The sequence below is a fragment of the Salmo trutta genome, chromosome 2 (assembly GCF_901001165.1).
Source record: "Salmo trutta chromosome 2, fSalTru1.1, whole genome shotgun sequence".
NCBI classification, from domain to species: domain Eukaryota; kingdom Metazoa; phylum Chordata; class Actinopteri; order Salmoniformes; family Salmonidae; genus Salmo; species Salmo trutta.
Window position 1 is genome coordinate 8469841 of NC_042958.1, and position 14756 is coordinate 8484596.

General features: G+C 43.0%; 1 pseudogene; it reads left to right on the top strand.

Annotated features, from left to right (window-relative positions):
- Positions 1–359: 359 nt before the first annotated feature.
- On the top strand, positions 360–1442 carry LOC115148711 (transmembrane protein 14C-like; annotated as a pseudogene).
- Positions 1443–14756: the final 13314 nt, after the last annotated feature.

Genomic DNA, 14756 nt, shown 5'->3' on the forward strand with positions numbered 1-14756 from the left:
AATGCGTTCTCTGGAGTAATGAATCATGCTTCATCATCTGGCAGTTTGGGATGAATTTGGGATTAATTGGAACGCCGACTGCGAGCCAGGCCTAATCTCCCAACATCATGCCCGACCTCGCTAATGCTCTTGTGGCTGAATGGAAGCAAGTCCCCGCAGCAATGTTCCAACATCTAGTGGAAAACTTCCCCAAAGGAGTGGAGGTTGTTATAGCAGCAAAGGGGGACTAACTCCATATTAATCTAATTTTGGCATGATATGTTCGACAAGCAGGTGTCCACATACTTTTGGTCATGTATGGTATCTAGCCACAACCAGGTCTGCCCTGAGTACAGTCTGGGTTTCCACTAATGCGACGCAACTTCTTGCAACAGAATCGGCGTAATCAATACACCCAGCTTAGCAGTTAGCTACATTTTGCAAAACAACAAACATAGCCATCTAACATATTTAACAGGCACATCTTGAGTTAATTAATGACTTGCTACATGTGTATTATCGCCACATGCCCACTGCCAATTCTTCTGCAGTGGGTTTGGCAAAAGGCGATAGTAGCCTAACATTCTCCCTCTTTCCTTCGTTACGTGTTCTAGAATGACTGATTGGGTTGGATATGGGTATGCAGCACTCATTGCATCCGGAGGAGTGATGGGCTATGTCAAAGCACGTACGTTTATTATTGTGCCGTCATGTTAACTCAATTGAATAGAGTAAAAAGCTTTCGAGTCTAATGCATTGCATCATATTTCCAGTCTTATGACAATGAACTGGTAACACGGTTTCCACTCTCCCCTGTACATCTTTTGGTGTCTCCAGGCAGTGTCCCCTCCTTGGCGGCAGGTCTTCTCGTTCGGCAGCCTAGCTGGGCTTGGTGCCTACCAGATATCCGCAAGATCCTACAAATATTTGGGTGTCTCTAGGTTAGTGAACCTTTGGTGTAGTCCCTCACTTGTTTTGTGAATGTATCTCTCTGTTAAAAGTACAGTTTCTGTCACATTTAGACACCCTAACCAAGTATGCATACATATGTCTCATCGCCCAGACCTCTCTTGATCACTACTAACTGATTTCTAGCTACTCATGATAATTAGTTTTACAGTAGACCTACTGTATTGAGTCAATTCCCCTGTATCACACAGTCACATCAGGAGCCCTGGCAGGTGTGATGGGAAAGAGATTCTACGGTTCCAGGAAGATATGCCTGCTGGAATGATGGCATCAGCAAGGTAGCCAATCAAACCTCCCTTCTTTTTTTGTTGTTGTTTTCAGGACTAGGAAATGGATGATGAGGATGATGCGGTATGAGATGACTTAACGTGTTATTTTTGTCTCTACCTTGTTGTAGTCTTCTTATGGTTGGGAAGCTGGGTGTGGGAATGCGGCTGCAGAGCCCTAGGAGTCATAATGCACGGAAAATGAAGAAGACTTTCACAGACACCTGACGTTCAATCACTATCCTCTCGTGCTTTTCTACGGTCTTATATCGTTCACGAAGATATCAGTGAGATATGTGATGTTATTTTGGAAAAAGGTATAATTGAACACTGATTTATAAAATAACAAGAACTGTCATGTGTTTTTGTTCATTTTGTTACGCAGATTGTCATTACGTTACAAGAGATAAATGAACCGTGAAGTTGTGTATAAGGTTTATAAGATGGCCAGTATTTATTTATTTACCTTTATATAAGCGTAGACTGCCATCATACATAATAACTGAAGTCAATGCTGCCTTAGCCACTGATGCAGTAAATGACAACTCGGGATATATGAGCGATAAACCTTTACAATTACAGTTTTAGGAAGAATTTCCTAATAAAATGTCCTTTGAGTTTAGTAATGTAAAACAAAACCTTCAAAATAATAGAAACAGAATATAATTACATTATAAAAATCTAGAATACAAAATTCACAAAAAATCTAATATTATCATAAACTAATTGGCAAGAGGCATGCCAGATGTCGGCATCCAAACGGTTTCTGGACGTGATTGTCCTATGAGGGATCTTAGAGCAGTGTTTTCTTAAAGTATTGGTCGGACCCAAAGTGGGCCCTGGGCATGCGAGAGGTGGGTCGTAAAATGATGAGAATACATCTATAATTACACATTTATTTCTTCTTAATTTGGGTCATTGGAGGACGATTTGAGTGATGGGAGGATTGACAATTTCTAATTTCTTGGGTCTTGAGCTGAATTTTTTATTTTTTTTAAGAACCACTGTTTTAGAGCAAACACAGCCTGTCAATCAGCAATTACAATAGATGTTTCCGGTCGTCTTCTGGTGAAGTTGAGAGGGATCTGTCCTCCATCACCCAAAATGATGCCATATAAAAACATGTATAGAAATGTCTCTCCTTGAACATCCCTGTACATGTTACTTTGTGTGAATAATACATTGGAGGCCATTTCAGAAGTACATCACTGAGGGCAGTGAAGTTCAAGCTACAAAACGGTTTCCTTCTTAGTGCATATCAGACTGTGGCTAAACCTGCGAGTTGGATTTATAGCTTCTCTTGGTGCACTAGCGATTCCGTACTTGGTGCCAAGTCTAACCCTCCCATGGACTGGCTGTGCAGGTGGACCTCTAGTCCTGGTTTGCTAGGGGTTTTCCACAGAGCTGAGTAGCTCTAGGCTTTTCATTTGGGGCCTGTCCGCCCTCCATACATATCTGAAAAGAAAAAAGATCTGAGTGATCCATGTGCTGAATTTACTACACCATAGTTTACAGGACCCCTTCTATAGGGACAATTTTCAGGACATATATTCAGCCTAGTCCAGGACTAAAAAGCATGCACATTGGGGAATTTCTGTTGAAAGTGCTTTTTGGTCCAGGACTAGACTTAATCAGTATCCTGGGAAATTGGCCCATAGTGTGTTCTTTCCAGCCTCAAAGTAACTCTGAGACAGACATCCATGGCAGAACATCCACTCACTTTCATTGCATCAAAATGGCTCTCTTTAATGTCATGTAGATGAATGTTAATGTACAGTGCATTCAGAAAGTATTCAGACCCCTGGACTTTTTCCACATTTTATTACGTTACAGCCTTATTCTAAAATTCATTTGAATTATATTTTTTCTCCCTCAATTTACACACTACCCCATAATGACGAAGCAAATTATTGCAAATGCATTAAAAATCAAAAAACATAAATACCTTATTTACGTAAGTATTCAGACCCTTTACTATGAGTCTCGATATTGAGCTCAGGTGCATTCTGTTTCCATTGATCATCCTTGATGCTTGTACAACTAGATTGGAGTCCACCTGTGGCAACTTCAATTGATTGGACATGATTTGGAAAGGCACACACCTGTCTATTTAAGGTTCTACAGTTGACAGTACACGTCAGAGCAAAAATCAAGCATGAGGTCGAAGGAATTGTCCGTAGAGCTCAGAGACAGGATATGTGCCGAGGCACAGCTCTGGGAAAGGTGTATAAAATCCATAGACAGACTTTCAACGTGGCACCGTCATAGGCTATCACCTTTCCAACAGTCAGTTCGTCAAGTTTATGCCCTGCTAGATATGCCCCGGTCAACTATAAGTGCTGTTATGTAGAAGTGGATCGTCCAGAAGCAACAACGGCTCAGCCGCAAAGTGTTGGGCACACAAGCTCACAGAATGGGACATTTCATAGGTCAAGAGTCCAGTTCATGTCCCGAATCCAAATAGATACAGATGTCTCTTTGAGTTAGATTTCAGGAGGGATACTGTGTTATGTTACAATTATCATATAACTTACTGTTGGGGGTCTACTGGAGGGGCTGTTGGGGGGGCCTGGTGGAGGGGCTGTTGGGGGGGGGGGATCAACAGGAGTGGCTGTGGGGGCCTGTTGGGGGGTCTGCTGTTGGGGGGTCTACTGGAGGGGCTGTTGGGGGGTATGGTGGTGTCTGCTGGGGCTTTGGGGTGGTGGCCCATGGGACGTTTGAACCGAGGACTGCAGTTCAGCTTTGGGCTTTAATGAGCCTCGGGATTGAATCCTCACTGTGGCCTTGCATAACTCAGTTCCGGGCCGAGGCCCCGGCACCTGCAGTAAGGGTACCGCAGAGCCTAGAACACACAGAATGGGGTTATAGTGTATTGGTTATCTACATATAACATAGGAGTTTCCCATCATGGATCAAGTCATTAAGACCCAGTCTGTTGTTGTTGTCATTCAAGAAAGTCATTACCACAACAATAGTTAGAACACAATTCTAATTACAGGAAGAAGAGAAAATAAGAGCAGACAAGCTGGGGATGGAACCCCGTCACCAGGGCGGAAGAGAGCTACCACAAGACCAGACTAGAGCACATACAGTAAATATGTTGCCCTTCATTAACACGTATTACACAAGCAGCACATGCAGGAACCCTATGGGCTAATCAGGCAGCCTCTGTGGGGCATTACTCCCCAGCACACCTAGCCAATGACCATAGGAGTTGACAGCACAAACAGATCTCTGACCAGGCTACAGCACACCAAGCCTCTGTCTTTGACTCCTCAGAAGCTGATGATTCAGCTTCTTCACTGACTGTGGACATTCGTCATGGGCTGGACCAAGGAGTAGAATATTAATGTGTGTACAGTGACAAACATTCTTCATAATATAATTGTCATAGAATATCAACTGAAATTGAATAATGGAATGCCATGACAACGATAAGGTTGTTGATTAATTGTGAGCACTGTCAGTTGAAGCTGACACTTTTGTAAACATAAAATGCACCTAAAACAATATGTTAACCATGTGTTTGTGTACCACTCTTTACCTTCACTTCTCAGATTCATGCACTCTTCCCACGAATCAAACCTCTCATTCTGTAAGACAAATGGCATGATATTTACTGTTTGCAATACCATTTGACACTACAGGAAACAACCAGGTATGCTTTACTTTGCAGACAACTATTGACAGAAATCCCATGGTATTACGTCATTACATAATATTAGTTTTAGTTCTTACCTTGACAAACAACCTCTCCCTCAACTTGAGCAAGACAAAGGAGATGATTGTGGACCACAGGAAAACAGGGCCGGACGCCCCCATTCACATCTACGGGGCTGTAGTGGAGTGGGTCAGAGCCTGTGTTCCTCTCTAGGTTCTTCCTAGGTTCCGGCCTTTCTAGGGAGTTTTTCATAGCCACCGTGCTTCTACATCTGCAATTGCTTGCTGTTTGGGGTTTTCGGCTGGCTTTCTGTACAGTACTTTGACATCGGCTGATGTAAAATGGTTTGCAACACCAGGGGGTGGGGGTTCGATTCCCACGGGGGGCCAGCACAGAAAAAAAAGTATGAAATGTATGCATTCACTACTGTAAGTCGCTCTGGATAAGAGCGTCTGCCTAAATGACTAAAATGTTAAAAAATGTAATGTAAAATGTAAAAAGGGCTTAATAAATACATTTGAGTGAGTGATTATTTTTTTTAAACATTTTTTAGGGGTGGATCAGCTTAATATTGTGGAAAGAATATTGCTTCCATCAATGTAAGTGTTTGCATCATTTCCAATCCCCCATATATTTTTGGGGTACACACACACACACACACATACATACATACATGATTTCTATTTGTAACTGTGCTATATCACAAAAGTTCTGAACCTAAATACATTTTACAGACCCCGTATGTTTTACATTGTTTATCTTGTTACTAGTTCCCACCTTCAGCTCCATTCAACCCCTCCCATCTATCTCTCAACACCATCCATTTCGGATTTCTATTTCCCCATATATTTTTCAACTGTGCTGTGATGCTTCATAAACAATGAACCTTTCTATTCTCATAGCTTCTACAGATTATTTTTAATTTACAAACATTTTTGCTAAAATAATTATAAAGTTATTGATTATGGCTTTTCAAATCACCCAGTATTGCTATCTGCAGCATTAGTTCTAGGCAAATGTTGCAATTCTTCAGCCATTCCTGGACCTGTGACCAAAAATGAGCTACATATGGACAATACCAAAATAAATGATCTAATAACTCTGCCTCCTCACAGCAAAATCTGCAGAGCTGGGAAGATTCTATCCCCCATATGTATATATATATAACATTCTATTAGTTGCAAGAATTAGTTTGCAAGAATTTTGTATAGTAATTTAAATTGAAAAATTCAAAGTTTTTTGAATCCGGCGTTGTTTTGCTATCAATTCATAAACCATGTGCCATGGAATGGGTACATCGAAGATCTCTTCCCAACTATTTTGCAATTTATATGGCACAGCTGTCAGTGTTTTGGTCCTTAAATGAAATTGGTATATGTGTCATATACCATTGTATATTTATCACACTTTTCTCTAACCATTTATGTTCTTTAATACAGGGCCGACATACAAGTTCCTTACTTTTTCCCCTTCTACCTGCCTCTTCCATTTTTGTGGTAATGCTGCAATTAATTGGTTGTAATTTTGGGTAGAGCAGACATTTCCATATGTCTGTGTTATCTGCATGTGTGACATCATTCCGCCAGTCCTATTTATATCATTCACTAAAATGATACCTTTTTTAAACATTTCTTCGAAAAATAGTTTTTTTTAATCAATTACTATATTTGAATTTAACCACAATATTTGTTGTATTATTTCTTCTGTCTTTCAGGTGGATTAAACTGAAATTGCAACCAACTTTCTAAGGCTTGTTCAAAAAATAAAGATATTTTGGAGATTATTTCCTTTTCAAACAACCGAAAGTGGGCAGGTATAATCTGCATAAAGGAAAAAGGCCCTTCTTGAACATTGGTACAAATGTCTCATCCTATTTACTAGAAAACCAGTTTGGATTTAAGTATAACTTTGATATGACTGATGCCTTTAGTGAGAAGTCTAATGCTTTAATAATTTCTGCCCTCCGAATTCATATTCGTTATAGACCCTTTTAATTTTATCTAGTTTGCCATTCCAAATAAAATAGAATATTTTTTGTTCACATAATTTAAAAAGCAGGTCACTAGGTGTAGGCAAAACCATAAGCAAATAGGTCAACTGTGATATGACTAAAGAGTTAATCAGGGTGATCTTTCTACAAATAGACAGGTATTTTCCTTTCCATGGTAGCAAGATCTTATTTATTTCTGATAACTTTCTATAAAAATGTATTGGAGTGAGATCATTTCTTTCTTTTGGGATTTGTATACCGAGTATGTCCACATCTCCGTCAGACCATTTAATTGGTAAACTACATGGTAATGTAAAATTAGCATTTTTTTGTGATCCAATACGTAATAATTTGGTTTTAATCCAGAGAGGATAGCAAAAGTATCTAGATCCGTGGAGAGACTAATTGTGGTTTTAAAAGAAAACATGAATCATTGGCGTACAATGACACCTTCGTTTTTAAGCCACGGATTTCTAATCCCTTAATATTATTGTTTGATCTAATCTTAACAGCTAACATTTCGACGGCAATAATAAATATGCCGATAGTGGACAACCTTGTTTTACTCCTCTAGAGAGTTTAAAACTTTCTGAGATGTTGCCATTATTTACTATTTTACACCTAGGGTTACTATACATAACTTTAACCCATTTTATAAGAGATTCCCCAAAATTGAAATATTCTAGGCATTTATATATAAACTCCAGTCGTACTTTATCAAAGCCTTTTCAAAATCAGCTAAGAAAACCAGGCCTGGTGTCCCCGATATTTCATAGTATTCTATTGTTTCCAGTACTTGTCTTATATTATCTCCAATGTATCGTCCATGTAAAAAAAACCTGTCTGATTAGGATGAATATTATCTGACAATACTTTTTTAATTCCATGTGCCAAACATTATGCTAGGATTTTTGCATCACAACACTGAAGTGTAAGAGGTCTCCAATTTTTTAAATGGACTGGATCTTTATACACTGCGTGCACAATTATTAGGCAAGTGAGTATTCTGATCTTGTCATTGTTTCTATTCACATTTTCGAACTCCAAACCATATAAACTTGAATGCTTATTGGATTTAATCATTTTCAGGTGATATGTATTTGTGTAATGAGGGAGGGTGTGGCGAAAGTGAATAACACCTTATATCAAGGTGTACATAATTATTAGGCAGCCTCAATACCTCAGGTAAAATGGGCCAAAAAAGAAATTTAACTGACACTGAAAAGCCAAAAATGTCAAATGTCTTTCAGACGGATGCGACACTCTTTAAATAGCTAAACAATTGAGGTGTGACCACCGGACATTCAAACGTTTTGTTGCGAATAGTCAACTGGGGCGCAAAATACGCATGGGGCAGAAAAGGCGCAAATTAACTGCAAAAGACTTGAGAAGAATTAAACGTCAAACTACCAGGAACCCATTATCCTCCAGTGCCACCGAATTCCAGAACTGCAACCTACCTGGAGTGTTCAGAAGTACAAGGTGTCAAGTGCTCAGAGACATGGCCAAGGTCAAGAAGACTGAAACAAGACCACCACTGAATAAGATTCACAAGTTGAAGCGTCAAGATTGGGCAAAGAAATACCTGAAGACAGATTTTTCAAAGGTTGTGCACACTTATATTTCCCTGAGAAAGACAAAACTCATTTTTCCTTTGTTAAACATTCAGGTATGAGGTTCAATAACATTTTAGATTGACTGAGAGCATTGTGTTTGTTCAACAATAAAATTAATCCCGAGGAATACAATTTGCCTAATAATTGTGCACGCAGTGTATATACAGTGGGGGAAAAAAGTATTTGATCCCCTGCTGATTTTGTACGTTTGCCCACTTACAAAGAAATGATCAGTCTATAATTTTAATAGTAGGTTAATTTGAACAGTGAGAGGCAGAGCGGTTTGGAAGCTGAAATGCATTTACAGTTGCAGCTGCATTAGAAGGCCTGCAAGACTGTGCAAAAAAAAATGGGCAGAAATTGAGAGATTTTGTTAACCATTGTCACATCCTAGATGATGGAGGTCAAATGTACACCTTTTCCCTGAAACACCCACATCACGGTCCCCCGTATTGACCATATTCCCAAGCATCTCCATGCAGTCAGACTTTGATTTTGTGCCACCAAGGCCACAATAATATACCCCCTCTCTGAATGTCCGAGTGTGACCCCCTCCCCATGGGTTACTGCAGCTAGTGTTGCCAGCACTGCCCCTGCCTGGGTGGGGGCACCCCACCGGAATCCCCACCGGCTAGGTACAAGGTCGTCAAGGTTCTCATTAGCAGCTTTGAGAATTTCGTTGTGTAGTATGCTCTCCCTTTAGGGGGCTTGATTGATTGATTGATCAAGAGTTTCAAGTTCCTTGGTGTCCACATCACCAACAAACACACCAAGAAAGTTGTGTAGAGGCCACAACAACGGCTTATCCCCCTCAGGAGACGGAAAATATTTGGCATGGGTCCCCAGATTCTAAAAGCTACAGCTGTACAATCGAGAGCATCCTGACTGGTTGCATCACTGCCTGGTATGGCAACTGCTCGGCCTCCAACTGCAAGGCACTACAGAGGGTAGTGCGTACGGCATACTACATCACTGGTGCCAAGCTTCCTGCCATTCAGGACCTATATAATAGGCGGGGTCAGAGGAAGGCCCAAAAAAATAGTAAAAGTCTCCAGCCATCCTAGTCATAGACTGTTCTGTCTGCTACCGCACGGCAAGCGGCACCGGAGTGCCAAGTCTAGGCCCAAAGGCTCCTTAACAGCTTCTACCCCCAAGCCATAAGACTGTTGAATAATTAATCAAATGGCCACTTGGACTATTAGCATTGACCCCCCCCCCTTGTTTTTACACTGCTGCTACTCGCTGTTTTATCTATGCATAGTCAATTTACCTATATTGCCTCATTATTGTGTTATTTTTTTTATTTTTTACTTTAGTTATTTTGTAAATATTTTCTTAACTCTATTTTCTAACTGCATTGTTGTTTAAGGGCTTGTAAGTAAGCTATTCACAGTATAGCTTACTTACAAGCGCATGTGACAAATAAAATTTGATTTGATTTGAAAGGGTAACGTTAAATGCACAGCCATTTTCAGCATCACCTCAGAGCACAACCAATAGGCTACATTGGTCATTGTACCTATACCCGTCAAATAACGCAAAGCTGTATGTCTATCAATACCAATTAGACCCGCAAAAAAAGCTATGACATTATATCTAAAATATGCATTGAAGTAAAGGCCTGAACGATACATTACATTTAAAAATCTGCCAAACAACCCATAGGCTTAAATGAGAGAGAACCAATGAATGAATAACTCTGGCAAGGCTGCCAGGGTCATAAATGTTGTAGCTTACCATTTAGACGAGTTGCAGCCTCCTCCATGCTGTGTTAACCTCATGAGAAGTTTCTGATTGTTACGGCTGTCGTCTGAAAGAGTGGACCAAAGCACAGCGTGGTAAGTGTTCATTATATTTATTAAACAATGAAACACTAGAACAAAGAAACAAACCGAAAAGCCAAACAGTTCCGTCAGGTAACGAAATACAAAACAGAAAATAACTACCCACAAAACACAGGTGGGAAAAGGCTGCCTAAGTATGATTCCTAATCAGAGACAACGATAGACAGCTGCCTCTGATTAGAAACCATACTCAGCCCAACACAAAGAAATACAAAACATAGAACGCCCACCCCACACCCTGACCTAACAAAATAGAGAAACCGTCTCTCTCAGGTCAGGGCGTGACAGTACCCCCCCCCCCCCCCCCCCCGAATGTGTGGACTCCCGGCCGCAAACCTGAACCTATAGGGGAGGGTCCGGGTGGGCATCTATACTTGGCGGCGGCTCTGGTTCGGGGCATAGCCCCCACACCGCCCACTGATCCCCCCGCTTCTGTGTCACCGGAGGAACCAGACCGTGGATCATCGCCAGAGGCTCTGAACTGCCGCTGAAGACTCCGGGCTGCGGACCGCCGCTGAAGACTCCGGGCTGCGGACCGCCGCTGAAGACTCCGGGCTGCGGACCGCCGCTGAAGACTCCGGGCTGCGGATCGCTGCTGAAGACTCCGGGCTGCAGACCGTCTCAGGAGGCTCCGGGCTGCAGACCGTCTCAGGAGGCTCCGGACCGGGGAGCGTCGCTGGAGGCTCCGGACCGGGGAGCGTCGCTGGAGGCTCTGGACCGGGGAGCGTCGCTGGAGGCTCCGGACCGGGGACCGTCGCTGCAGGCTCCGTGCCATGGATCTTTACTACAGGTTCCGCACCATGAATCATCACTGTAGGCTTTGTGCCATGGATCATCACTGGAGGCTCCGGGCCATGGATTATCACTGGAGGCTCCGTGCCATGGATCATCTCTACAGGCTCCGGGCCATGGATCATCCCTACAGGCTTCTTGCCATGGATCATCCCTACAGGCTTCTTGCCATGGATTATCACTGGAGGCTTCGTGCCATGGATCATCCCTACAGGCTCCGGGCCATGGATCATCACTGGAGTCTCCGTGCCCTGGATTATCACTGGAGGCTCTGGGCCATGGATCATCACTGGAGGCTTTGTGCCATGGATTATCACTGTAGGCTCCGGACCATGGATTATCACTGGAGGCTTCGTGCCATGGATCATCACTACAGGCTCTGGGCCATGGATCATCACTGGAGGCTTCCTACGTGGAGCTGGAACCGGTCTCACCGGACTGGGGAGACGCACAGGAGACTGGGTGCGCAGAGCAGGCACAGGGTATACTGGGCAGTGGAGGCGCACTGGAGGTCTGGAGCTTAGGGCTGGCACACCCCGTCCTGGCTGGATGTTTATTTTAGCCCAGCAAGGGCGGAGCGCTGGCACAGGACGAACTGGTTTGTGCTGGTGAACGAGGGGTACCGTGCGTTGAGCTGGCGCAGGATAACCTGGGCCGAAGAGACGCACTGGAGACCAGGAATGCTTAGCCGGCACACTTCTTCCTGGCTGACTGCCAACTCTAGCACGGCAACTGTGAGGAGCTTGCACCGAGCGCATCGGGCTGTGAGTGCGCACTGGCGACACAGTGCGCATCATCGCATAACACGGTGCTTGTTCGGTCACTCGCTCCCCACGGTAAGCACGGGGAGTTGGCTCAGGTCTCAACCCCGACTTCGCCAATCTCCCCGTGTGCCCCCCCCCCCAAAAAAATTGGGGCTCCTCTGATTAGGAATCATACTCAGCCCAACACAAAGAAATACAAAACATAGAATGCCAACCCCACACCCTGACCTAACAAAATAGAGAAATAAACCGTCTCTCTCAGGTCAGGGCGTGACACTGATTCCATTTCCTTCCTGGCGAAATGTACTTCAGGTCCCTCTCAAATGCCAGCTGGACAAGCTGAACTTTTTGTTGATGTAACATGCTGAACCTTTGGTTGATCAGGCTGCTCTGTGAGCTCATCATTGTACTTGACATGGTGGTCTTCTGTTTTTTTTAACTTGGGAGTGCCCAGCAATTTTTTAATATCCAGCTTATTCCTACCCATACAATAACCCCACCGCCACCATGGGGCACTCTGTTCAGAACGTTGACATCAGCAAACCGCTCGCCCACACTACGCCATCTCTAAAATGACGTTGGAGTTATTGTAAAGAAATTAAATTTAAATTCTCTGGAAACAATTCTGGTGTACATTCCTGTAGTCAGCATGCCAATTGCACGCTCCCTCAAAACTTGAGACATCTTAGGCATTGTGTTGTGAGACAAAACTGATCGATCCCGGGTGGCACGGACCACAGCCTTTCCCCGCTAATCATGTTACAGTATTAGCTAAACCTGATCACTTTACTAGTAGTATGCAAACATTTGGTGGCACAGAACAAAAAGAAAACATTGTGAGTCTGATAGAATAATCTGATGTATTGTGTAGCATATAACAATGTTGTATTAGTTCGATAGGGTTGAAGTACATTAGGTGTATCTAGCTGTCTTATTTGTATTTGTTCAATGCCTCCATTGATTTAATAAGTATGTTGCATATATGCTTTAGGTTCCATTCAACCCAAGATGATGAACCCTGAATATCAGACAAAGTGCATGACAAGGTGACCCAGAGGAAGCCAGCTGTTATTAACCCCTACATTGTCCCATTCTTCCAAGAGCTCACTGAGTTTGAATGAAGACCTCCAGTGAGGTAATTAGACACACGCATGCATGTACACACACCACACCACACCACACCACACCACACCACACACACCACACCCACACCACACCACACCACACCACACCACACACACCCACCACACCACACACACCACACCACACCACACCCACCCCACAACCACACCAACCACACCACACACCACACACCACACACACCACACCACACCACACACACCACACCACACCACACACACACCACACCACCACACACACCACACCACACACCACACCACACACACACCACACCCACACACACCACACCCACCACACACCACACACACACCAACACAACACCACACCCACACACACACCACCACACCACACCACACCCACACACACCACACCACACCACACCACCACACACCACACCACACCACCTTGTCACCTGTCTCTTTACTCATTCTATTCTTTATTCTTCTTCTCCTAGGGGTGAGAAAAGCTGACAAATCAGAACTGAGGAGGATTGTTACCGAGCCCCATGAGGAACACCAGACGCTGAACTTTCGCTCTCCTGAATGCTCTCCTGCCCAAACTGTCCCCGTTTCACCATCTCTGAACCCCCTTAGCCTGAATGGAGTTGCCCCTGATCATAGATCTAGGATTGTACCCAGAAAATGGCACTCTAGCCACTTTTGGTTGAATTGTAAACAACTGGTATGTCCTAGAAACTTAGTTACAGTGTGTAATGGTAGGTGAGATATGTATGTTGTTTGTATAAAATATAATTAATCCAACTAAAATAATATTTTCATAACAAGCAAAAGCCTACAAGTGTTACTTTGTTCCCTGGTCTCCCTCTACTGAGAAGATGTATACCAGTTGTTTGTTTCTTCATCCACAAGGGGGCTCTGTGATACACACATTCACAGTCAAATTTTCCAATCCAGGAGCCAAATTTGACACAATAAAGTCAGTTACAAAATGTGGTAATGAACAAAGCAAACACTGTCCCTCCTCCTCCTGTAATAATTTCCTAAATAGAAAATAATTTCCCCACAATTCCCATTGAGTTTCTTTCAATGATAATAATAATAATATATCCCATTTAGGAGAGTATAACAGAGTAGCAAGGCTAAGACAGTGCTAGCAAGCAACTCAGGCTGAGAGGCACTTAGTGTCCAAAGTAACACAGGAAATCAAACCTAGATATAAGGCACTTCAGACAGACCGGTCAAAATGGAAGCACCAGCTGACTACCAGTACTCCACTGATTGAAGTACCATCCTTTATTTGACTAGTTGTAGATGTAGTACCTACCTTTATTATAAGATTCAGAGCTCGGTTGCAGTGGACATAAAGTCTCCCCTCTATATTGGAAGAATTGGCGTAACACCTCAGTGGCTCTGAGTTTGTAATGTCACAGACAGACACTTAATGAGGTGTGGTGTTAAAGACAGGCTCCTGAAGGTCATATTGTTGATTTAATGAGGTGTGGTGTTAAAAACAGGCTCCTGAAAGACATATTGTTGATTTAATGAGGTGTGGTGTTAAAGACAGGCTCCTGAAGGTCATACTGTTGATTTAATGAGGTGTGGTTTTAAAGACAGGCTCCTGAAGGTCATATTGTTGATTTAATGAGATGTGGTGTTAAAGACAGGCTCCTGGAGGTCATATTGTTGATTTAATGAGGTGTGGTGTTTAAAGACAAGCTCCTGAAGGTCTTACTGTTGATTTAAAGAGATGTGGTGTTAAAGACAGGCTCCTGAAG